The sequence below is a fragment of the Podarcis cretensis genome (genome assembly GCF_951804945.1).
Source record: "Podarcis cretensis genome assembly, chromosome: 4".
Classification (NCBI taxonomy): Eukaryota; Metazoa; Chordata; class Lepidosauria; order Squamata; family Lacertidae; genus Podarcis; species Podarcis cretensis.
This window is the reverse complement of record NC_137173.1, coordinates 32626132-32650965: the sequence shown is the minus strand read 5'-3', so window position 1 is coordinate 32650965 and position 24834 is coordinate 32626132. Positions and strand designations below refer to the sequence as shown.

Here is a 24834-nt window from a genome sequence, read left to right as displayed (position 1 = left end):
TGAGTGTATTTCCATGGATGCAACCATACATAGAGCATTTTCCCACACATCTAAATATACCTATCAATATACAATTCAGTGCACATACTTTTGCAGACACAAAGAGACACACCCATGCACATACCCACTCATTCATACACACATAGACATAACTGCACACAGGTGCAAACCTCTATTCAGACACACCCACACATGCATCTCCGTTCTACCCTGAGAGTTATACTGCTTGCGCACACACACAGATCATGCTCATAAAACACATAGAAGTTCAAACCTATACCTTATAAACCAAACCTGGAGAAAATGAAGGAACCCCTCTCTTCCCATGCTTGACCCCCTTCCTGCTCTTCCTTTCAACTATTCAGGAAAGGAAAGCCAGATAACAGACAACCGTGATCTGAAGTGGGTGTTTCCAAATTTAAGGGAGGTTTATTTGCTTCCTGGGGAATCCCCTCCTGTATTTTTGCTTGCAAAAGGACAAATAGCAGAATCCTTTGGGGGGCTGGGAGTTGGGTGTGGGTGGACTCTGAAGTACATATCTGTTTCCATGCATCTATGTTGATCATATGCATTTGAATGTATATGTGGTATTCTAGAAGGATAGATGTAGAAGTACATATATCCAGTTTTAGCCTCCCCCCTTCAAAATCTATGCCTATAGTTTGTTTGTGCCTGTAACCGGAATGCACAGAATGAAACATTATACCTAACTGGCCTTGCAGAGGCACTATCTAGATTTCTAACACCTTGGCAGCTGTATTCCTTTAAAAAAACCCACCACCATTAAAATGCTGAAAGGTGATGCAGAAGAATAATTGGAGATTAGATTTGGGTATATTTCGAAAATAAAATCCTAAAGTTTATGTTGTACTCTGTGCTTGGAAATGTGCCTTATATATATGTTCCATTAACCAATGGCTGTGCTTCTCCTGTTTTCTACTATATATTGGAACAGACAAATACTATGTGGCTAAAGTGCTCAGTAATGGATGGAATGGGTGATTAAATGAGAGCTAGCATTTCCCACTTGTAGGTGAGATGATCCTTGCCATATTCATTGCTTCCCTGATGCAATACACTTGTGTTTGAGAGAAAGAGAGGTTTGAACCCTGCCACACCCATGAAATCAAAGGAAGGGGAGGGGTACAAGGAGGAGGTGGAAGAAGAAGAAGAAGGGAGAGCCTGCATTTCTTCCCTCTTCCACAGGAGTAGCATGGACAAGCTAGGATCTATCTATCTATCTGGACACTGTTTAATGCAACTGTAGAGCAATCAAAGGTTAGGCAACTGTTTCAGCAATTAGTGTTGGATATTGTAGTCCTTTTAAAACACCAGGAAGGCAGAAAGGTACAGGGTAAGATGGAAAGAAAGACAGGAGTAAGCACCAGAGAGGAGGTTTTATTTCTTCAGGGTATCATCTGTCTCATTTTTTTTTTTTATAAAAACCCCTTACTTATGCTGCATAATGCAGAGGTTGCAAACATGCAAGGGGTGATATGTACCTTTAAATACTGAGGCAGGGAGGAGGTGAAGCCATCTCCCTTCTTTGTGGGAGGGAAACTCAAGCATCTGCAGCTGATTTCCCCCCTGATATAATGGGCTACAGCAATATCATCAAATAAAGCCCACAGAACTATATCACTTGGCACTGGCTGTAGATCATGGCTAGAGCTTATCTTGCAGACAGACATGACATGCAGCTTCTCAAAACTTTTAATTTTAGCTTGAGAGCATTTTTTTGTGTGTGGCTGGAGGCTTTTGAGGATCTTACGTTCCATCCATGACTATTGTCTTTGAAGATTTCTTATAAATCAAGCATCTGCATGGAAATATTCAGTCTCAGTTCTCTTCCTCCTCTCTCCCTCCTCCTCCCCTCCCCCTCCCCTCCAATTTCTGAACTCCTTGGTTATTATAGAAATGGATTTTTCATAAATCACTTAATGTAACCCATCCCCCATTGCATAGATGAGCTTCCCAAGAGGTTTAATTGAAAGCAGTTCTTCCATAAAGTAAAAGGGAACCAAGATGGTTAGTGGAAGATGTTATCCTTTCCTTGTTGGTACAACTTTCCCATCAGCATTCATAGCCACATGTCAGAACTAAAGGGGCGTTTGTGGTTCTTTGAATTTGTATTGAATTGTATTGAGTTACAGAGTTCTGACATAAGAGTTTTTAAAGCATATTTCATAAGGGGAATAAAGCCCTTCCCAAGAAACACCTTGAAAACATGGCTATGCCAGCACATCTGTCCATAACCACACCCACAGTCATGATTTTGAGCTGTTTCTAGAGAAGATAATTTGGTGTAGGGCTTTCTTTCTTAAGCTGAGCAAAAAAAAAAACAGTTTTTCAAATGGAGATTGTCTTTCCATGTTGGAAAGGTTTCAGAACTTAGAATTCTCCCAGCCACTTCTTCAGTCAACACCACATTTAGGTAATATGTATAACCTGAGGCTGTCTTCCTGTGCGAGGGCAAGATGATGCGACTGTTGCAAAGGCAATGTCCACAGATTATATGAATTCAGAATACACCCCCTTGTCTGCAGCTCTTTTATGCTGTGCCTATCTTTTTCACATTAGGTGTGTAAAATACTAAGACCTTTGACCCTCTCTTTCTGTGATTAGTTTGTAAAACAGTTATCCCATGCTGTGGGGGGCATGGCTCTGCTGGTCAGAGGCTGCCTTGACTGCTTTGCCTTTCACTGTGCTGAAGGGTGTGGATGGTCCAAAACCTCTGCTTGTTCTGTTCTTAATATGTGTTTCAATAAATGATTGACTTTCTCAGTCACACAGGGAGCATATAAACTGCAGGTTCCAAGTGGCTCACACTGAGAGGATGTTTGCAGCCTGGGTAGTCTCTTCCTGCCCCATGGCGTGATTTTATGCACAACTCCTGAGCTTTGTTTTGTCCCACACCACAGAGGCATACATTATCAAAGGGCTCAGCTTCTCCCATGATCTTTGAGTTTATAACCTGCAGGCTCCTTCTTGCTGCTGTGTGTCAACTGAGAGTTTTTGACATCCCATTTTGAATGGGTTCATATACCTTCTGGGTGCAAAGTTTTTCAAAAAAAGGACATTGCATTGTATATAGAACTTGCCCATGGCTGACTCCCATAGAGGCCTAGTTTTCAGGACTGCCATCTATTTGTAACTCCCCATGAAAGTGCGCAATCAGAAGTAAGGGTCACGACTGCTCTTTGCAGTGGTACCAAGTGACTGAACTCTGATAGAAGGGGGTTTAATGCAAAGGGAAAGGATTTGGTTCACACCAGTGGTTGCCACCACAAAAAACTACTCTATGTTGTCTTGGCTGTAGTCTGCAAGAGTCACAGCATTTGGGTCATGTGAGTTACTTCCTCACCTAGTTACATCCCATGTCTGCACCAAGGGCTCCAATGAAAGCATGGCATTAGTGTGGAAAGGAATAGCACAACCAGAAAGTGTCATATGATTCAGCTCTTGTATATCTTACTGCTGCACTGTGCAGACCAACTACTCGAGAATAATTTTGGTGGGGCCCATGAGGCTACAGAGAACAATGCCAGAGTGGGGCCTAACTCACTCGCTGTGGAATGGGTTTCCACAGGCAACAATCAGCAAATGGATGAAGCAGCCTGAGACCACATTTGTCAGAGCATGAAAACAGTTGCTAATATCTAAAGGGAGTGACTTTCAGGGATGTCTGATGATAGGCCACATTCCCCATGACCTGAAAGCTTCATGTGTTACAAGATGTGTCAGAAACAACACTGAGGAACTTGACAAGGTACTTGAAAGGCAATAGAACGTAAGCAGCCTCCTATGCAAGAAGGGTGTTTTGCTTTGTGTTTTTGCTTATAGAAATGTTGGATAAAGATGAGAACTATTTCCTGAGTTAGTGCCTGGCGTGCTCTGGTCCATAGGGTCACGAAGAGTCGGACACAACTAAACAACAACAATTTCCTGAGTTAACATCCAGTTAGGATGAGAAACAGAGCAACAGATGTTAGAAAGTTACAATACTAAAAAAATTGGAAGATTCAGAATCACACTAGTCAACAGTGTTCACACAAGTAAAAAACAACAAACATGGGAAATGTACTCTTCCATGTTGAATGGTATGCCTGTACCTAATCATACTGAATCATTTCTACATGTTGTTGACTCATCTTGCTATGGAATGTGTGTTTTCCCAAGCAACACGATTGGGACCAATTCAATGGGCCTTTCACTTTTCAATCACCACCATGCCTGATGGGACTGTAATAATTGTCTGGGTCTTTCTCACCTGACCACTAGCCCTTTCTCATGTGATTATAGTATTCATACACAAGCTGTAGTTGTACTGGATAACAATGCAGCAGAGCAAACTCTATGCAATTGTGCACATGTGAAGGAGGCCTGGGGTGAAACGAAAACATGGTTTGCTAAAAGGAAAGGAGCATATGGGTCAGTGGCTTCAGGTGGGTGGGTTTACACAGGAATCCAAATTCTTTTGGAAAAGCTTCTGGCCCAGCTGAGATAGGCAGACTAATCTTATGCATATCTATTAAGAATTAAGTCACATTTCATTTACATCCGTACTTTCACCCAAGGAGTTCAAGGTTGCACACATAGTTCTCCTCCTCATTTTATCATCACAACAACCCTGTGAGGTAGGTTACGCTGAGAGTGACTAACTGGCCCAAGGTCACCCAGCGAGCTTCATGGCAGAGTGAAGATTGGAACCCTGGTCTCCCAGGTCCTAGTCCAGGACTCTAACCACCATAGCACACTGACTGTCACATTGCTGCCACACACTAGTAGAGGTTGGGAAGGTATTCATTTCATACCTTCCCTTTTAAGGTCTTTGGATCTCCCCATGGAGCTCCATTTTATAATCTGAAAATGATTGCTGTGTTTAAAATAATGTGCAGTTTTGGACCAAGGGAGAAGGAAACAGTTTCACATAATTCTAGAGCAATGAAACTGTAATATACAGAAATTTGCTACAGGTCTACAGAAAGTATTTCTCCCCCCTTGCTTCCCGCATAGTGGTGTGAGAGCCCCTTTTCTGTGATGCAATCCCAGGGCCTGTTTAACTCCATGTGGATGATGCAACCCCATGATCAGGGCCCTTTCCCATGGACTTCCCCTCCTGTCTAGGTACCAGTCAGATGGGAAAGACTCGTGTGATGTGATAGGCTCTCCCCATGTGCATAATCAGATGCATGGAACTGCTTCATGGGGAAGCAGGCCCTATGCCACTGCTGCTGTGTGTGAAGATCTTGAAGTGGACAGCTGACCTTTGGAACTCATTGCCGATAGGTTTGATAATTCCCAAATGACTAAAATGCACGCATATCAGAAATGCAGTGCCTAATACTGTGAAGATGGCGAGGGAATTATTGCACTTTGTGATACTTGTACTTGAGTGGAAAATGGTATTAGTATTGGTCCTGTTTTTTACACTGTGCAAACTCAGATCAACAGAGATCAACTGAGCTATGCCCACCATTTTGTTAAACATTGAGACATCTAGATTAGGGTTGCCATATTTCAAAAAGTGAAAATCCAGTCAGAAAGGTGGTTGAGCTTTTCTTTCCCATGTTTGGCAACCCAAAGATGCACATTCTGGTTCTACTTTTCTCCTGCTGGATTTCCGCTGAGCATGGTTCTCCCTGGATGCCAATCTCTCTTTCTATGACTCTGAGCTAATACTTCGCATGGGGATTCTGCGTTTTAATTTAGACAACATTTGCATAACTGTTTTGAATTCCTAGATGCAAGGTCACACATGTTTTCACCGAGAGTCTTTTGTGTAGGGGAAAAAAAGCCCACAATTTTGCTTCTTGGTAATTTGTGAAAACATTAATTACTGGATATAGCTTATTACCAGACAAGTGCTGTCCTGGCTGGATCTCATGGGGAAGAGATGGGCAAAAGGTGGAGCTTTGAGTGGGAAGGAAGTTTTAAAAAGAAAATTCAATGGGAAAGCAGGGACGGATTGGGAGTAAGAGCTACTGCATTTGTAGGATTGGTGCCTGAGTCTCTGGGCCACAGATGGTTCATGGTTTTTGCTGAACAAAGGGAATCTGATTTTGATAGATTATGATAATTCTCTTTATTGGGTTGTATCCAACTAAGTTCTACTTAGTATTCTTGGGTACAAATTGTTGTTGTTTATTTATTTTGTGTTGTTGCAGCAAAATAATCCTGTGGTGTGTATATGGTGCTATACACGTTTATTTTATTTCTTTGAAAATCATTGACTGATGCCATCGATCTTGTTCTCATGGACAGAGACTTTTGGAATTACCCAGGCCAGAGTAATAGCAGACTCTTTGTGGTATGAAGTATTCAGTGATGATGCATGTGCATGGGAAGGATGAGTCAGTTCTACTATGGATCTGCAATTCCATGTGCTTCTGCCCAAACCAAATGAAAGCCAAAATGTGATATCCTCATGTCACTATGTGAGACTGGATGATGTCCTGTCTTGCCCAGTGATGTCCTGTCCTGTGAGGAACCTGATGCCACAAGGCTTTGTCCTATGCAGCATCACTTACTTTTTCATGAAGATAGGTGCTGCAGCTGAGTTACTGGTACTCTTCCCTGCCCTAGAGCTTTCCACTTACAATTTACAAAGCAATTTCCACATTGTTAGACTCTGCCTCATAGACAGCATCTCTCCCCTTTCTTGCCATTATGTAGACAACCCATCCTTCCTGTTCATGGTAATGCAGCATTCCTGTGGGAAAACACACCCATTTGCTTCTGTGGAAAAATAGCATTGGGAAAATATTGATTTAACTGTCTTTGGTGCAATAAAGGTTTTGTTCTTCGTGAATAAAGTTAATAGCACTGTCTCCTGCAGCTCTTCATTTCCTTTTGCACACCCATCTGTTCTGCTTCTGATTGCTTTTCCTCTCCTGTGTGATTCATGTTTCCAGGTTGCTAATCCCTGCTGTGGACCTTGTGCATACTTAGCCTTTTATCTGGCCTGCCTTTTTTCTTCTGCCTTTGTTTCTCTTGTGGCCAGTTTCTTTGAACAACCCATCTTCATTCTGCTTCATACTAAAACGATGGAGGTGATTACACCTGCAAACCTTCCACGGAACCTGTGGGTTTTTGTTTTCTGTTGCAAGCTACATGAATTTATGCCCTCCAACTGGAGGAAATAGGTCACTTCGTCTGTGGGCAGCACCATAACTATCAGAGACTGCACCTCCCAAGCAAGTCTGAAATGGTCATCTCTAGGGTGGCTAGGCTGGCCAAGGATGAGGGCTTGCTATGCTGCGACAGGTCAGTGTTCTAGGCCAGCATTCTCTCGGCTGACAGTGGCAGATATAAACACAGCATGATGGTTGAGAAGCACAGCATGATGGCAATACCCACCCACTGTCATTAATCCTCAGCATCTGATAGCCGGAGAAGGGATGTCTCTGAACATGGAAGTTGCAATTTGGATATTATGGCTTGCTATAGCCATCAATTGACCTATTCTCTGTGCGCTTATTTTATCTGCTGAAGGCAATAATGTCCTGTGAAAATGAGTTCCATAGGTTAATTATATGTTGTGTGAGAGAGTAATTTCTTTTGTTTGTCTTACATCTGCTGTGGATGGCCTTGGACCTTTTTTATTTTGAGATTGTTGCCCTTTATTTACTCTCTTCACACCAATCATGTTTCTCTAAAACCTACCCCTTGTCTTCTCTCGGTTTTCATTTTTCTCCTAAGCTAAGAAGCCCTGTCTGTTTCATTTTCCATTCTTTTTTATTACTATTTTAAAAAGACCCCTTCCAGTGTTTCTACATCTTTGTTTATTATGAAAAAGGAGGTGAACATTGTCCAGAACTGCATGTGTTGCTCTAAATGAAGATTATGAGACTGGTTGTTTAATTTTCCAGTCCTTTTCATAATAATTTCTACCATTATTATTATTATTATTATTATTACTACTAGTAGTAAATTTGTATACTGCCCTATACCAGTGGTATACCTGTGCCTGCACTAATGCTGCACAAAAGTGACCCTCTGATGAGATTGCTGGCTGATCATGCTCAGTGCATACTTTGAAGCCACTCTTTGGAATATTTGGATGGATACTCTGTTGGAATTGGTTCCTGCTCATCTTAGGACTTACTGTGTTATCCTAGCATTTTGTTTTGAGCAGCTAGTAATGTGCTCTTACATTCTTACATGTTGAAGGAGGACCATACCACATGCTTTTTCTAAATATCATATTATAATTTGTAGCACAACCCCCCCCCCCCGAATGTATGAGAACTGTCCTGCTGAATAAGAACAAAGGGCCATCTAGCCCTGTATTTCTGTTCCCCAACAACAGTAGCCGGGCAGATTCTCACAGGAAGCTAAGAAATATGGCACTGGTGATAGTGGCACTGGCTTCTTCTTCTCATCATACAACTCCCATGATCCCTAGCTAACAGGACCACTGGTCAGGGATGATGGGAATTGTAGTCCCAAAACATCTGGTGGGCCGAGTTTGCCTATGCCTGCCCTGAATTACCTTTTTACTCTAGCCTTCACTACGGTGGTTAGGGCTGATGGGAGTTGTAGTCCAAAACGTCTGGAGAGCACTTGGTTGGCAAAGGCTGCTTTGTTAATTCACACAGTGCATAGCTGAACTATGGTATTCATTTCCACAAGAGGCAAAGATGGCCAGCAGCTTGGATTAGACAAATTAGTGGAGGATAAGGCTATCAATGGCTTCTAACCCTGATGGATACATTCTGCCTCAGCATGCTTCTCAATACCTGTTGCTGGAAACTGCAAGAGGGGTGCATGCTGTTGTGTTCAGATCTTGCTTCTGGGCTTCCTAAGGGCATCTAGTTGGCCACTGTGAGAACAGACTGATAGACTAGATGGGCCACTAGCCTGATCCAGCAGCAGACTCTTCTTTTTCTTACAGTGTGAGCATTCAGAAGACCATTGCTAATTTGTTTTGTTACCCTGGCCTTCATCTTCTAGTCTTTTTATTCTGCACCACCTCATTTGGTTTGGAGATCTCACCCCATGCCTTACTATCATGCTAGATGGTTACGTAATTGTGAACCTACCAAGCAGAACTTAGTTGACCACCAGTATGGCCTTTGAACTCTACACAAGAGTTTCATCCGTCTATACTTGTGGCTGTCATTGCATTATAATCCACATAAAGTGCATTGCAATATTCCATTTGTAAGGTTATCAGTGCTTGGCTCCCTTTAGCTATGGTATCCGTGTCTAGGAATGGCTGAAGCTAATGCTGAAATTGGTAAAAATGACTCCTAACCACTAAGGCCATTTGAGTCTCCAGTGACAATGATGGATCCAGGAGTACTCCCAAGCTATGTGCCTGTTTCAGGTAACTGACATACACATTGCAGGAGGTTGGATGAGATAACCCTCAGGGTCCCTTCCAACTCTACAATTCTGTGATCTCAAACAGTAAACGATTCACCCACAAGGCCTCTAACCTATCAGGATTTAGTTTCATGACCCTGTCACATTCACCCCCCCCCAAGTGAATCTTTCCCCCTAGTGTGAAAAATATCCTAGTTGATCTGAACCACTATCAAAAGCTGCACTATGATTTTAATGGGTATCACCTTTCCGGCACTGATGCTTGTGGGAGGACAAATGTATTGCCCTAAGAGGATTGCACCACATACTTTCCCTGAATGTTGCTATATATCTGTAGCATCCTAAGAATATAAGAGCTGTCTTGCTGGATCAGAATAAAGGGCCATCTGGTCAGGCATTCTGCTCCCAACTTTGACTTGGCACACAAATTCGACTTAGTAGAGACAGCCTTTATCATAACAGTTCCAGAGTTTCCATTTTGTAATGGAAATGTTAATGTCACTATAGGCCCTGTTTGGCTCACCTAATATCCCCCTCCACTCCCATTTTGTATTGTCTGAATTTGCAAATTGGCAATGCAAATGGAACCTGAGACCATTACACCATGCTATTTGTTCTAATCAACTGATAATCTAGGGGCACTAATACACTTTATAGCGTCCATAAAGGAAGATTAGCTTCCCTTCATTTGAAGCAATAACCAATAGAGAAATTTGCTATTGTCTGTTGATGGCCCTGTTATTTATTAATATTTATTTGCTTATATTTATAGCTCCTTCCTAACCAATTTGGAAGTCAGACCACGTAACAGACCAAATAATCTCTTGTCAATGTACACCCATCCACTCACGTCCCTTGCCTTCTGAGCTGTCTGGCTGCTCTTAACCTTTGTGCAGTCCTCTCCAACTACCCATAGACTTCACTCCCCTAAACCTAATCAGCACTCTTCCAGCTGCTGCTTGTGTCTTGTGGAAAAGGCATAGGAAAGATGAGGGTGTGGGAATTCCCTTGGTTGACGTATGATCAAGCCAATTGAGCTCCTAGTAGGTAGAAAGCTCTAGTTGACAACCTGTGCATGGTTGCACTCAAGCCCATCACCTACCCTTTTGGCCACATCACTTGATTTAGGTCTCCCCTACTGCAAAAAAGCTAATGCTATTCTAGGCCACATCAACAACAGTATAGTGTCCTGGTGAAAGGAAGAATAGTACCACTCTATACTGCCTTGGTCAGACCACACCTGGCGTACTGTGTCCAGTTCTGGGTGCCACAATTTAAGAAGGATATTGACAATCTGGAATGTGAATGAGATGATCAAGGGCCTGAAATCCAAGCCTTATGAGGAATGGTTGAGGGAGTTGGAAATCAATTCAATAGGCCTGTTGGCACAAGAAAAGTATTCAGTAGGTCCCTAAGTCTTAGCAGTGAGGAAGCCTGCCAAATTTTATGGTGTCTGGGATTGGGGGGAGATTTGGAGTTTGAAGTACCCTGATCCCAGTTTCCACAGCCCCAAACTTCCCCACACAAACATAGTGAAGCGGAAGCAGAATAAACAAGTTCCTGCATTGTACAACTTCTCAGGGCCGGAGAAGCAGTCACTGCAGGAGCCGAACAGTTTCCACTTACTACCCCTCTTCTCTGGCTAGGAAGGTACAGCAGAACACTTGCGTCTCTCCCTGAAATGGGCTTCACAGAACATCCTTCAATGACAGGTGCTATAGTAGTTCTTTTACTGAGCCAGGCACTGGAGCAGGAGCAGAGGAGTTGAAATAGAAGCAGTTCTCCCTGGAGCTTCTCCCTGGAGCTGAGCTTGGGAAGGCCCACTGTAGCCCAGGGAGACTGACCACAGCCATCTGCTTGAGATGGTTGCTTGCTAGTTCGAGCAGAATAACTGAACTTGCATTGTCATGATCTCTCTCTCTCCTTTTGTAGGTTCCCTCTCCCCCACTTTACCAATCTCACGTTGCTGGGTGTTGCCACTGGGTGCTGCCATTGGCTGCTAGCTTTGGCACTGACCTGTGACAGGGCCTTCTTGGTGGTGGTTCTCCACTTGTGGAATGCTACCCTGGTGAGCTGTGTTGATCTCCCTTAGGAGGAGTTCTCAAACATTCCTGTTAAACCAGGCATTTGTTGGTTAAAAGATGCTATTCTTGGCAACGTTCAAATTAAATTATTAGCTATGCTTTTAAATATTCTAACAGTTTACATCTTTTTAGATGTTCTTAAAAGTTTTCGGATGTTCCTATTGTTTTTAAATGTTTTAAGTATGTTTTTTTACTTTTGTGTTGTTTTGTTGCTTTGGTGCTTGCTGCCATGGCCTCTCGTGGCAGTAAGGGCGAGATAGAAATTTAATACATACATACATACATACATACATACATACATACATACATACATACTAAATTAAATTTTTGGTGGGAATTGGCATTTATATAGCTGCATAAACATGGTAATTTACAGAAATGAGTGCAAATCAAGCCAATTTTTATATATTGACCCCTTCTAAATTTGTGAGAGAATGGTGGAAGGCAGAATGAGATTTGAATGGATTTCAATGCATCTGCTCCAGAATGATGCCTTTTAATAGATTCAGATCACTATACACACTAGTAAGTGACAACAAATTGAGCAATTTGATCTCCGCTTTCTTAAATACCATGGCAACACAGTTGAGTACCAGATTTCAAGGGCCAGGTCAGTTCCCAGAATACAACTGCTTCAACAGAAATAACACAAGCGACAAGATAGAACACCACTGCTTTTTGCCTACAGCTCACACTTGAGGGTGTTGTAATGCATCACAATGGAACTACAAACTGTTGTCAAGGGTGATCTGCTGGGAAGAGCAAAGAAGTCACAAGGAGCTGACCTTTGCTGGCACACAGACAGCTGGATAACCTAAAAAACCCAATCACTGCTCAGAAACATATATTGCCAAATTTATGACAAGAAATTGTAACAGACCGAAATGTTGACTATGGCCTCTGATACTTTGCTTTGTCTCAGTGGTACTGTCCATTGTACCTACATGCCTACATGCCAATGTTAGCAATTCACATTGGATAACTACCCTATCTTTTAAATGTAGTGACTGGGCACAGATCATATACAAAGAGCAAGAACACCAAGAAAGGAGTGGTGTCCACAGTACTGGACACAGTATTGCTGATGTGAGTTACAGTTCTTTGGAACATCAAATTGTGTGGATGCATGGAACATATGACAACTGAACAGGAGTTCAAATAGAAACTCCTCAGTATTCTAGAATCAGAATAAAAAGTGAAGAATTGTGTCTGTCACAGATTATTCTGTCTCTACTTTTTACAATTTTCAAAAGAAACATTCCCCACTGAATGGATGCTAATTTAATTATTAAGGAGGCTGCAGTCACAGTCACTATATTCAGATCTTCATTCTAGCAGAATAGCAGCTAATGTGTCTTCCATATTCTGTGAACTACAACTCCCATTGGCCCAAGTCAGCATGATCAATGGTTAGGAATTATGTGAGATGGAGTCCAAAATAGCTAGAGGACATCACAATGTCCTTACTCCTAGTAGGTGTATGGTGGGCGGGGGTGGGTTGACTGCATGCTAGCCTCCGTTCCTGGCTTACATATGTTTACTATCACTACAAAGAGGCCTGCATGCACCGTTATATGTGCAGAGGGCTTTTCTGCATGACCAAGAACCCTGTGCTTTCAGGTTCCCCCAACACAAAGACAGAGGCTTATTCTTCTTTGTTGTAATCTTCTTCATTCGCATGGTTTGGGGTGGAGCCATGATGTGACTCCTCCCATGCATTCTTTGGAAACTATTGGAATAACCTTCTAGATCAGGAACAATGATCAGCAACGTTCAGTAGTTTAGCAACAACCGAAGGGCCAAAGGTTTCCCATACCCAATCCCAGACTCTAGGAAAAGGGCTGAGTTATGCTAGTATAGACAGATTTGGAGAAAAACACAGCTTTCGCCTCTGCCAAGAGAAACCTTGAATAGAGATAAGTTTTGCCTTCTCTGCTGTTTTTTGAAATTATGTTCCTGATGCCCCTTTGGGCAGACTTTCATCTAAATGCAGGATTGGTCCAGTACTGGTCCAGTAGGCTTTAAGACATTACCTTCCATTATGACTACAATTTAACATATCTGCTTCTAAATGTCTGCCACTTTCTTTCTGCTCTGGCCTTATGCTCATCACTTCCTGTTCCCTTTTTTTTGTGTGTGGTTTGCTCTGCCGCACACATGTTTATTCCGAACAAGTTAGCAACATGCCTAATTATCCTTGCTGTAAGCATCCTGTGTATCATTAGCTCCTTCTGCTGGGGTGATTGTTCATTCATTTCTGTAGAGCAAATATGGTTTTGATGATCAAAATAGGATCTGTGAAGACAAATTAAGGGGAGGGAGCATAATCAGACTGACACATAAATCCCAGTGAGAAATATGGCGACACGAAGCTATAATATAAAGTGGGCCTGGGGCAGTTTTCAGTAGGTCACTGGGATACTGGAGGCAATACATGGCCATTGATAGCCTTCTCCATGAATACGTCAAACACCCTTTTCAAACCATGTTGGTGGCCATCTCTGCATCCTATGGCTTGAATTCCATGGTTTTATCTATGTGTGAAGAAATGTTTCCTTTTCTCTGTCCTGAATAATTGCCTTTGTATTTTCCTCTTAATATACTCTAACATGTCCCCTCCCTCCCAATGCTAGATATGGGTGGTATTATTAACTAAACAGTTGGGTGAGCAGAATGACTTCTGCTTGCACAGCAGGACTGCCCTCTTCTCTTCTCCCTGCATACGCCCTGTACCATTCCCAGATCTGCTCTGGAGGGTTGAGGGAACCCAGAGGACAGATTTAGGGCATGAGCTGGGAGAGGAGGAAAGTTATTCCTCTTGTGCAAGGATATAGCTCTACATAGCTGTCAACCTTCCCTTTTTTTTGCGGGAAATTCCCTTATTCCAGCGCCATTTCCCGCTGCTTTCCCGGATTGTTAGATATCCTGTAGACTATCTCCGGGACAGGTGAGGCTGCTGATCCCTTATTTTCGAGGCTGCTGATCCTTTATTTTCAAATCTGAAAGTTGACAGCTATGTAGCTCTACCCTGAATATGACCTCTGGAATCAATGTGATGGTGCTGCCACCAGTGTCCCTTTCCTGATTAGCCCATTTTCTTTTTTGCTTTTGCCTCAATCTTGGTCACTTTATGCTGGGGGTCAAACTAAATATGCCATTGTGAGAATGCAATTAGCAATTAATTGCATAAATAGCAGCCGCAGGGGCCTCAGAGCAGCTTCAGGACCATACAGGAGGGTAGAGAACTTGTTCTTTTCCTGCCACATTCTGAACTAAACCCACAAAAATCAGCTTCAGAGAAGCATTTGAAGGGGAAGCCTCCCTAGGGAACATTGCTGCTTGAAATGCAAATGGCAGCTTTGGAAAGCCAATTTTGTCAAGTTTGTGACAGGGAAACAAAAATGTGTGTTAACTGCATCCATACAATTAAAGTTGCACCTAGTTTGGCTTTCCCCCCTGACAAATTCCATGTATATTTTTGTTGCTCATTCACCCAGTCTGAAGAGATCTTTTTCTCTTCAGTCCACTTAGGTATATACACCATTCTAAATACTTGATGTCATCTGCAAACTACGCTACCTATCTATGCTGTTTTCTTCTGCTGTGGTTACTGCTTAAAGAAACATATTTTCAATCTATAAGAGGTTTACAGAAGATACAGAGAAAAGGAGAATTACCCAGATAATCCATCCCAGCTGCTTTTAGCACTGTATAGTTCCAGACTAACATTTGTGAAGTAAACATGGGCCTACAACAACAGCAGAAAAAAGTCACTTGGAGGAGGGTGACTATCAAGGGAAGAGTTAAGCACATACATTTCCTTCGTGCTACCTCGGCTTCAAAGCACTTTGCAGTGGTGGGAGGACTTCGTGTGGAAGGTTTGCCCAAGAAAGTTACAGCTGCACAAGAGAGACTTGTACTTGTTCTAATATCCTTGCATACCATCGCAAAGTGAAGGGCTGCACTTTTCTGGAATCTGCTGGTTCAGGGTTCTCCCCCCCTTTTCTTGGAGGAGAGTGGCGAAGAAAAGAATGCAGGCTAACCCTGTGTGAATGCTGAGAGATAATGCAAAAGAACCCTCTCATTTCACACACCCTGTCCCTCTCTGTACCTCCCCAGTTTACAGGCACCCACTGATGGATCTCTTGCAAAAAAACAAGAACAACTCTTGAGAACCCATTTTCCTGGGGGAAAGCCCTTACCTCCAGACCCTTGTGCTTCTTAGCTTTATCCATGCCAGCATTAGTTGCACTTGCTCACAGCTTCCGCTTACCTGTAATGTGGCCCTGGGGCAGCTGGTAATGGAACATGTACAGTGCTTTGCTCCCCCCTGGCAGTTTCTTTGTCAGAAGTGCCCTCGGGCTTTTCTTTGTGCTGGAACCTGAGTAGGAGCTAGCTGTGTCCTAATTGACATTTCCAACTACATTCTTACTCATGCTCTACTGTTCTCTCCCTTCCCATGGAATTCAGAAGTCAAACATGCTCAGAATGTAAACATGGACTCATTTCAATACACTTGAAGCCAGCTAAGAACCCTCAAGAGAAGTATTTGGGGTCTCTCTCTCTCTCTCTTTGTACTTTGGGGGGCATATATTGGGCCCTGTATATTTTGCAACATTTTTGCAGTCAGGCAGTTATGCTTAAAACCCTAAACAAAGTTTATTCAATTCCAGCACTAAGTACTTTGAGATCCTGCCCATGGACAACTTGGCAAGTCGCTAGTCTGACAGAAGACAAATGAAACTGTTTAAGAATATATCCCCACAAAGGTCAAAAACAAATAACTTTTTTAAAATAAATAAATAAATAATTTGCTTTTATATCTTGTCGACAACACATGCTATGACTGTAACATAGGTCAAAAACAAATTTCTGATAGGCTGGACAAGAAACCAAAGAACTTTTCTGAGCCCACAAAAAAAGCAATACTGTAATCAGTATTTTATTCTGCATCTTTGGTCTGACTTCTCAGTTAACGTGCAAATATTTTGAGGCTGTGTCTGAGTTGATAGCTACTGTGCACATAAAGAATGTTCATATCTGTAGTCACCAATGCTGTGGTTTTAAAAGCATCTTGGGATAGGCTTAGAACATGTAAGGAGCACAATAGACGCTCCGTGTTCTCTGCAGGCTGCCTCATCCCCTTGCATAGCACGTCTGGCCATAGACACACCTCCTGTGTTATTAGTGGCAGGTTAGTCCTCCAGTCTATTGTCTGGGATGGAGGAAGGAAGGAAGCTTTGCTGAAAGCAGCCATGTATTAACACATCAGCATCCAAATCAATATCTTCCCTGACAGGACTAATTCCACAGAGACATGGTGCCGCCAGCCACGCTGTAAGGGAAAGCTGTGCCGGTCCGGGGGAAATGCAGATGTGGAGGTGCCTGGGACCATGGCAGTCCTGGGACTAACACAGCTGGTGTGTAGGAATCGCCACAAAGCTGCATGGTTTGCTAGGGGAAAATGCCTTTGTATCAAGCTTGGACAGGTTTGTCTCCAATTTCTTGCTTCAGTATCACTTGTCTGTGTGCATCCCTCCTGCATCACCCCTTTGGTTCTTTCTCTTTGTCATTGTCTGTACCGTTTTGCCTTTTGCTCTTGCTCATCTTCCTTCCTTTCTTCTCCTCAAGGTCTTGTAGCACATATTCTTTCCTTCAACCATTTCCCTCCCATCTTTCTCATTGACTTCTCAATCCCAGTCAATCCTGGGTGGCTTTTGCAGGCAGCAGGGAGGAAAGGCGTGGCACCTGTTGCTTATGTTTGTGCTGAAAGGGTGGAACTTCCTTTCAGCTTCTGGTTGCTGCCAGGTGTCGGGAACAAAGGTCCAACTGCACATCCCGAACCCGTCCGCCAAGCTACCTGCTTCCCCAGCCGTTGGGAATTCACCTGCCTCCCCTTTCCTCTAATTGCTTGGGATGTTTGTTTGATTTAACGAACCCGTAAACACCACCTCAGAATGTTAATTGCTCCTATTTCCAGTGACACAAATTAAAAACACTACCACCACAAACAGATCACAAGCAAAACAAGAGCAGGGAGGATACTTTGTTGAACTTGGCACCCTTCTGTTCAGTGGATGGAGTGAACTTTGCCATCAGCAGCAGTAGCTCATGCTCCACCCGTATAAAGCAAAGTTCAGTGTTCAAGCATCCCAAGAAGAACTGGTACCCAAGCATCATTTCTCTGGGCACATCTGGTATAAACTTGTAATATGGGCCCCTTTCCTTTTCCTCTCAGAAGGCTTCACCTGCCTGATTTATTAAATAGGGTAGGTTGTTTGATGTCATTGAGCTTTTTGATTAGCTCCCTTTGTTGGAACTGCTTAACCAAGGCAGAGGCAAGCTCGGCCCTCCAGATGTTTTTGGGACTACAATTCCCATCATCCCTGACCACTGGTCCTGTTAGCTAGGGATGGTGGGAGTTGTAGTCCCAAAACATGTGGAGGGCCAAGTTTGCCTTTGCCTGCTGTAAACTATTGGAGGCAGAAATCAAAGTTCCATCTCCTACAGATGCAACTGATTCTTGTACCTTTGGGGTATAGGATCAGGAAAACTGCTCTTTTTCATCACTTGTGGGTGCTCCGACCATAGTAACAACATCTGCCCTGGCATAGAAGAATCCTGCTAAGAGAGCTGCAGGGCGGAGGAGGCAGAAGCCGCAGTCTTCTATCCTGGTGCCTTCACACTATTTAGCTGGGTTAAGCGCAACTGTCCTTGGTGCTAAATTGCTTCCACACCTCAGAAAGCGTGAAAGGTTTTTTCCTGCCTCCTGTGCCCATGTTTCGCTATTTTAGTAGATACAGTTGGCAAATCTTTTCCCTCTGCACTTCATTTTCAGCTATTAGATATCAGTCAACCTTGATTTTTATAACATGATCCTTTTCGTTCTGTCTGACAAAACAGCTATACGGGGGGTCCTTTGGAGAAGGCTGATTTTTTTTTGTAGTTTTTTAATTTGTATTTATATCCCTGAGCCACTGCATATGTGGGTGTATTTGATTATATGTGTGTACATACTTTTTAAATTAATAAAATAATGAAAATGAGAAAAAGGTGGCTAGCTGCCTCCACTCCCCAAGTTTTACAACGTAGGAATCCTAGATTGTCTCTGTTTCTTGAGAGGGATAGACCTACCAACTAGAAAGGGGGGTTATCCCTCTGTGAATCCTGCTACTCCATTAGCAATCAGCCTGAATAATGGGGAAAGGTACATTTTGCATGTGACAATTCCGTTCCCCCACCCCTAGTCATTAATTACATAGGGAGCTGCCTTATATCGGATCACAACTCCTTGTTTATATTGCCTGGCATTTTGTAGTCGCTGTCCTGAATCTACCATGGCTGGAGATGCCAGTGGTTGAATATTGGACCCTTTGCATACAAGGCATATTCTCAACCACTGGTCCTGCTTCATTGTTCATCTTAACCTAGGAATCTGCATAGAATTAGAAAGAGACTCACAAAAAGGGCCGAATTTCCTTAGTAGCTGCCCTTGTTCCATGGCTGGATGAGCGGGAGGCGTAAAGTCCTCTGAGAATTGATTTTGGATATTGCATCAGAAGCACAAGGTTTGCTTGCTTACAGAAGCCAAGCTTCTCTTGCAGTGCCCAAACCGATTCTTATAAATGTCTTCTCCATTTATTTCACTGGAACTCCACCCCCACGCCCGCCCCCCCCGGCCAGGGGACTTTGCTCCCCAAGATTTTTCTCCCCAAATCTTGTTGTTCAGTCTCTCTTACTTCTTTACAGGATTATGAAACCTATCATTTATGATCAGTGCTCTTCCAAGGTGTTTGACACCTCCACATTCTTCATTTACCCCATTTCAAGTCACGTGCCCCTCCCCCATCACTTTATGCTTCATAAAACCAAACGATTGGATCCACACACTTGAATGTAGGTCCTCCAGATACAAAGAGTGGTTGATTGTGGCCACACAGAATAAGTGAATCACTTCACTTTTTTCACCTGTGAGGCTGGTAAAAGAGCGTCGTCTATCTGTGCATTTCTGCTGCATCTTCCTCCTAGAGGGAGGAGATGAAAGTGCTCTTCTCTTCCATGGGAGGAATGATGCCAACCCAGACTCCTTTGTTGTTGGTGTGCTACCTGCTATGGGATCAATGGGGGAAAATGGCTCTGGTAGTCCCTCTGGTAGTCCTTGTTGCTGAAACACATTAATTCTTCCCCCTATCAGCCCTGTATTAACCTGAACTACCCATCAGAAGTAGAGATGCTCCAGCGTCCTGTACCTTCTTATTGTAATCCAGGAAGACAGGGGAAGAACAGATGGAAAATGATTGCTGCATTTCAGTATACGGAACTGTTGGAGCAACACACACAACAGTAGAGGGTGAGGTAGCGAGAATGATGCCAAAATAATGACTGCATCCTATCCTGAACTGGGAATCTTAGATAGTGAGTCATGGATCTACGTATTTCATGAAAAAGAGGTAGAAATATTATGAAGATTGTAGGTTTGATAACGTGGATTGGAGAATGAGGTTAACAAGTCTGAATACAGTCCTTTGGGCAACTAGTAGAAGTCATTTTGACAAGGGATTCCTTGGAGGAGGTTTGGGGGCATGAAAGAAGAAGAGAGTGTTCCCTTCTTCCAATATATGACAGAAAGGACTCTGGGGAATACATGTAATGAGGACTTTCTTTCTTTCTTTTTTTGTCCAAAGAAGTTTGATCAATAGTGAATTTTCTCAGGGCTGCCGACATTCTATTTATGAAATCACAGGTCTTGCCATCTTAGTGTTTTTTTCTGTACCTCAAGCTCCTAAAATTTAAAATATTTTTCAAGTTTTAGAAACTGAAAGCTTATTTTAAAATGCTTCTAAATGAATTACTATTCTTTAATGTCAGCTTGTTATTTTGGAAGCGTGACTTACTTTTAAAGCCATCCTCTGCTGTACTAACCATGCAACATATGCAGACTGCCTACACAATACACTTTCCCCCACATTTCAGGTGAATTGCTGCTCTATGGATGCCTCCAGACTGCCAGTATTCATTTAAATACTGGCAAATTGAGGTTTGTGAAGTTAAAGTGGATTAAAGTGTTCTGACTCTCAGACACAACAAACCCACTTTCAAACATAACACAAAATAGACTTTTTGCTGTAAGGAAAGTTATGGGAAAATGTGAGATGACATTAGATTGGTGGAAAGCCATATAACCTTGACACAAACAAATCAGGGTGTGAATGCTCAATGAACAATGGACATCATACAACCTCTGCAGAAACTTTGTGCAAATGAATCAGAATGAATAAGCAAGTTTCCAGAAGTGACCTGTGTTCATGACAATGCTGAACCAGCTTTTCTTAAATTACTAGAATGTAAGATACTGAGATCAGCAATGTCAGTTCTGTAGAGCTCCAATGGACCAGGAGGGTCACTGGGGAGACTTCTTGGAAAAATATTTGAGTCTCGGAGAAGCCAACACTCATGGGTCACTAATCACCTTTTCTTAGTCAGCCATCCCATCGCCCTAATAATCTGCAGGCACTCACCAGCTTAATGTCTGTCCCATCAACCCATAGCAGCATTTTCTTCCTGCTAATGCTAGCAGGGCATAATGAGGCAGGCAGGAAAGTCAGCAGCAAGCAGGAAAGTGACACACCAGCAGCATGGATCCAGGCTGCACAGGATCCCCTTGGCCACTTCGCAGCTGGGTATCTGACCTAACACCTTCCTCCATTGCTGCTGGTGAAGGCAAGGCCTCCTTGGCTTTCCTCAGTCACTTGCACTGCAGTGGTAGCGGAGTCCTATCTGCTGCAAGTGACTGAACACCGCTGTCCACATCTGACTCATTGGTTCTTGTTTGTGGATGGGGATGTGCATTTGCATATCTTATTGAAAGTGATCAGTGAAGACAGATGGCGCCAACAAGCATTCTGCTGTGCTTTTGAATGTGCATCAGACTTGTGCCGTAAAGTGATACATATACGGAAGCATGCTTACTTGTGAGGGTTTGCTTAGCTGCATTGGTAAGCCTGCCTCTAAGTGGGAATCACACTAAATTGACTTTGTGGGAACCTGTCCCTGTGTTTAGCTCCTTAGCCTGGAACAGTTTGTGTCCTGCTGGACAAACCCCTTGACCATGTTGCATCTGCTTTCCCATGCTGCAGGCAGTGGTCACTGGTGTCCATTGGACCTGGTGGGGCATAAGGCAAGGGACCAATGACAGGCAGAGCCAATTAATTTTAGTTTTGTTCCCATCCTCTTTTCTGCTGAGTTCTGCAAGGGCAACACTGAGACTGAGAAAGATGAAACTTATAGGCAGCACCATCTGGTGGTGGAGACTGAAGTCAGATTGTGATGGGTGGGGCAGTGTTCCCTTTGCACTAAAGGAGAGATCTCTACTGCCTATAGGGCTCCAATTCAATTGGAGCTATAATGTGTACAAAACAAGTGTAGTGATAGGTAATAAAACAATCAAGATGGTAATGCTGAGTGAATTAACGCCTGTAGCAGGATATGAAACCATTGTCTCTACTCAGATCCAAATGAATAGAACTGAAATTCTTGATTAAATATAATCCAGGAGTTTCACATTGGAACCCATCCCTTGAAATTCCTTTATTCACATTTGGCCTCTTCAAGATCAATAGCAGAGCATCCTTGTAGAATGAAATGTTTTCCCACAGGTTTCTGAACACTACCATTTCCGATGTCATATTTGCGCCCTTATGATTCTTTTCTACGTGGATTAGGCTGTTTGCCCTGTGTAGAATGTGGAAGGGCATTTCTGACAGATGATAGTAATGTATATGATGACGATGAACAAGTAAATTGACCCTTGATGATGTGGCTGACATTTTTGGTTCCTGCAATTGTGTTGCTTGATTGGTTGTGTTGGGAGGACAGAGTTGGCATCTGGGTCAGCTGCAAGCTGCGGTTCCACAGGTTGTGTGGGCTATTGTTGCTGGTGAGTAGCTATTTCAGATGAGGGAGATTTATGTAACCAAAGACTGACCCACCAACCATGGGCCAGGAGAACAAAACAGTTTTGATCTCACTGCTTAAAGTTCTCCCTGTGTGGCTCTATACTGTGAATTACACTACGTATCTGGTAGATTCTAGCTCACAAAAGCTTATTTGTTATTTGCCACAATACTGGTTGTTGGTTTTTTTTGTACTGCAACACAGAAACTCTAGATACCCTCTGGAAATTGCCTTATATCTACCCCAGCATTGTGTATTCTAATGGGCAGAAGCTCTTTGGTGTCTTAGGCAGAGACTTTTCCACTGTCTGCTACATGATCCTTTTCAACAGAGATGCTGAGGATTGAACCTGAGACTTGAACCTGAGACACACTGCATGGCAAAGCATGTGCTGTGCCACTCAGCTATGCCCCACCCTGCCCAGCCCATTTAAATTTTGCCTCTGGTTTCCCACAAACTCTTTGCTAATTACCTGACCATAGTATCATGGAATTGTAGAGTTGTAAGTGACCACGGGTGTCATCTAGGCCAATTCCCTGCAATGCAGGAATCTTTTGACCAACATGGGGCTCAAACCTGTGACCCTGAGATTAAGAGTCTGATGCTTTACCAGCTGAGCTATAGAGGTCTGATGAGGTCAGCCTCTCATCAGTCTGCTGTACTCAAGGCTGGTGAATTACTAAGAGAAGACAAATATGTACATAAAAAGAGACCTAAAAGATGGCATTTATTCATGTGTAGAAGTGAAAACAGAGCTATCCATCATTTAATACCTCTTTAGGAAACATTTAAAGCAACTTAGTGCTTATGTTTGCACTAGGTAGAGGCTGCCAGTGTGCACTGTAGGTCAGGTCATTTAAAACCACACTTAAAAGAAACCATCTGATAAATGTACCCCTTGTTTTGGAAACAAAAGGATAGTATTTCATGATAAATATGTTCAGGTTGTTTTATTTATTTATCTATCTAGAGTATTTATAGGGCACTCTTCAGCAATGCTCTCAGAGTGGCAGCTTGCAATAAAATAATCAAACCACAATGCAATACAATGAGTCATAAACATCTCAATAAAACAAGACACAGAGGAGCAATAAATTAAGATAAAACAGTAACAGTAAATCTCATCAAGCACTTAAAAAACCTGGGCAAATAAAAAGGTTTTTACCTGGCACAGAAAAGAAAACAAGGCTAATGCCAGGTACCTCTGTTGGTAGAGGGGATTCCAGAGAATTGGTGCCACAACAGAAGAGGCCCCTTGTCTTGCTGTCACTACCTCATCTCAGAAGATATGTTGGGAAGGGCTGTTGCTTCATGAATGAGCATATGCTTTGTGTGCAGAAAGTCCAGGAGGCGGATTTAGGGCAGCACAACTGGTTTTGCCACACTGGGCGCCAAGCCTAGGAGAGGCACTGTAGGACGCTGCCACTATGATGTAGTGAATTGAACATAACAGAAGGTGATATGCAGGAGTTGGGGTGCCAAATTTTGGGCTCACGCAGGGTGCCACTGAAATTTGAAAAACCAGAGTTTGCCTCTGGAAGGTAGGATCCTTGGTATCTCCAGTCAAAGCTGAGACGAACTGCTTTCTAGAACCTTGGAAAGTTGTTGTCATTCAGGAGTGAGCTAGGCAGGACAATGGTCTGACTTGGTATATGACAGCTTCTTGTGTTCCTAAGGTGGCAAGACTTTTAACACCCATAAATGTCCATATCAGAATAGATGCCCCTTCAAAGAACCTGGTGCCGAGCCACTTAGGATTTTGTAGGTCAGAACCAATACTTTGAATTGTACCTGGAAATGGATCACTGAGATGTGTTCCATATATTTGGCCATGCTGCTGCATTTTGCTCTTACTGTTGAACAGCACATTTCAAAATTCTAAATGAGATGTTTAGTTGATGCATATACAGATCCATTCTATCATCTATCTATCTGTCTATTTGGCATGACCTGCAAGCCCTGTGACAAGTATATGGCTTTTTCCACACATGCTTTCTTCAGAGGCATTGCCAAAATCCTGAAGCTCTGGGGATGGGTCCTTTGCAGTGGTTGCCACAGGTCTGTGCTGACCATGGAAGGAAAGTGGCATTTCAAGCCTGCAGCTCCCAAAAGCTATGGAGAGAGTGCTTCCAAAGTCTCCTTGAATGTTGCAGAACATGGGCTGAACATATTGGTGTGGTCAGCACAGAACATCATTGTAGAGTGGCAGTTGCCATGGGAACGGTATACCGGTGTTGAGTGATAGGCAGCTCACCTATCTTCCCTAATAAGTATAAAGTGTCTCTCTTAAGAGTTCAAATTATAATAAATATGGGATTGGCTTAGCATGTTGAATATGGAATGGAAGTCACATGCTGGATTTTCATTCTTTAATGCTGCATATTAGTAGTAACATGTTTTTCTACTATTAACTTTGCTTATTACAGCAAGTACCAGGAATGAGGAAAATGAAAGCCTCCTGTAATTG

At 42.9% G+C, this 24834-nt stretch overlaps 1 protein-coding gene and 1 long non-coding RNA gene across 2 annotated transcripts in view; one reads left to right on the top strand and one right to left on the bottom strand.

Moving 5' to 3' along the window:
• Positions 1–24834, top strand: part of GAP43 (growth associated protein 43) — a 52750-nt gene that overhangs the window by 2196 nt on the left and 25720 nt on the right. The window lies entirely within an intron of this gene.
• LOC307215150 lies at positions 12876–15849 on the bottom strand. Its single transcript, XR_013838322.1, has 3 exons — positions 15688–15849; positions 15092–15162; positions 12876–13709 (listed from the first exon to the last, which is right to left on the bottom strand). It is a non-coding gene; the product is annotated as an uncharacterized lncRNA (long non-coding RNA).